Source organism: Gracilinanus agilis, chromosome 2 (genome assembly GCF_016433145.1).
Source record: "Gracilinanus agilis isolate LMUSP501 chromosome 2, AgileGrace, whole genome shotgun sequence".
NCBI classification, from domain to species: Eukaryota; Metazoa; Chordata; class Mammalia; order Didelphimorphia; family Didelphidae; genus Gracilinanus; species Gracilinanus agilis.
Window position 1 is genome coordinate 57,828,200 of NC_058131.1, and position 2,284 is coordinate 57,830,483.

Below are 2,284 nucleotides of genomic sequence, written 5' to 3' on the forward strand. Positions count from 1 at the left end.
CTCTCTCTCTCTCTCTCTCTCTCTCTCTCTCTCTCTCTCCCTCTCTCTCTCTCTCTCTCTCCTGCCTTCCCTCTTTTCTCTCTCTCTCCCTCCCTCCCTCCCCTTTAGCCTGAGCTGCTGTTGCTGCAAGGCCTAATTGGCTTCAATTGGCTTCCCCCTCCCTCCTGGCTGTAAGCTCGTGGAGGCTGGAGCTGTTCCCTCGGAGGCCAATTGGACCACTTAGTAACCCTGTGAGAAATGGAATGTAAGCTTTTTCCTCGCTCTAGCTGCAGTCAGTGAGGTCAGGAACTCTCGCCTCTCCTCACCAACCCACTCTAGTTCTGCCCCAAGGGGACCGGGCAGGCTGAATGCAGGGCACGGGGAGGGAGCAGCCGAGAGGAATGCATTAGTGAGCATTAGGCACTTCCCAGCTAGCCACTGCCCACAGGGCTGGCGGGCTGGAGGCGTGAGCCTCTCCTCCCCGGGGCCCTCCCCGCTGACCTCACCGGGCAGGCGGCACTTCCGCCCTAATTAAAGAGCCCCCCCCGCCCCCCTGTCCCACACCCGCTTTCCCCAGGGCAGGGCCCCCACACCCCGCGATACAGCCCCAGACACAAGAGAAGCCCTGGGGGAGCTCGGCTCAGGCCTGACTTCACCGCCCGTTGCTAGGTGGGAGGCAGAAGCTCGGCCAGGATCGTTGGTTTTGGACCTGGACGGGGCATTATGGCTCATCGAGCCCAACCCCTCCATTTTACATGGGAGGAAACTGAGGGAAGAGACTCAACTAAATGATCTGAACCTCCATTCTTTGGCTCTTTCCATCCCACCATCTTGTCTCCATAGATCTGCCCATATCGTGACTGCTTGGGTGATTTCAGGGGGATGATGGGAATTCCCTCTCCCGAAAGAGGTGGCACCTCCTCAGCAATTTATCATCTTTATTATTATTATTTTTTTAAATCCCAACCTTCTGTCTTAGTATGAAATCTAAGCCAGATGAGTGGTGAGGGCTGGACAGTGGGAGTTAAGTGACTTGTCCAGGATCACACATCTAGGAAGTGTCTGAGGCCACATTTGAACCCAGGACCTCTCTTCTCTGGACTTGGCTCTCTATCCACCGGGCCACCTAGCTGTTCCTTTTATCCCATTCATTTTATAAAAGCTCATTTTACAGCAGAGAAGTGACTACGCCAAGGTCACACAGAGCAACCCCAGCAACTACGTCAATGTGTTTATTGCTAGGAAGTTCAGGAGAAAAAGGGAGGAATCATGAGAAAGAGCTTCCCAGGCCATAAAGCACTTCCACAAATCTCAAGGGATTTCTCCCTTGTCCCACCTGTCAGTCTCTAGTGTACTTGTCCCAGTCTGGTTTGGATTGTACTTATAGAAAAGCCCTTTCTTCTTTCATCTCAGACAGGCAGCCACTGTGTGGCTGAAGATCTTGGAGTCAGAGACTAAGATTCAGATTCTGGTTCTGACCCATTTTAGTTGTCTAAACATTAACAAATCATTCTAGGGGTAGCTAGGTGGCACAGTGGATAAACCGTCGGACCTGGATCCAAATCTGATCTTGGACACTTCCTAGCTGTGTGACCCTGGGCAAGTCACTTAACCCCCATTGCCTAGCAATAGCCCTTCTGCCTTAGAGTTGTCACTAAGACAGAAAGTAAGGGTTTAAACAACAACAGCAACAAAGACAAGTTATTCTGGTTTGCAGATCTCAGTTTATCCATCAGTAAAATGGGAGGTACTTGCTCTCGTTCATTTTGATGAAAGCCTTTGATAAGACTGAAAAGGGTGCTTTTTAGGTATGATCACGTGATGACATTTGCTTCTCCCTGGCAGCCCCCAGTAGGGCACGTGGAAGGGAGTGGGTGTCAACGATCACGAATGTAAGATGATTCCAGCATTCGTTGGGCACCTACTGTGCGCCAGACTCTGTGGCTGGGTGCACGTGGTGGCCGCTATCATGATTATTGTTCGTTGAGGATGTTGCCAAGTCTAAGAGCATCCTCCAGCCCAGTTGTGGCTTGGCCACATGTGGCTGACACACACGCAACAAGAAACATCTCCATCGTCCAGAGACACCCACACGTGAAGGAAAAAGAGGACGAGGCACCCGGAGTCCCTCCCCCCAGACTGCCCTTGTCTGGCCGTGTCTTGTGGGGGCAAGGCGGGAGGGGGCGCAGGACTGATCTCATTAACCGTCATTATCTCTGAAATGACAGCAGCCCTTTGGGGGAGACAGCCCAGCGTGCCTGTGGGAATGGATGTGGGGGAGGAAGGGCGGGAAAGACCCAGGAGA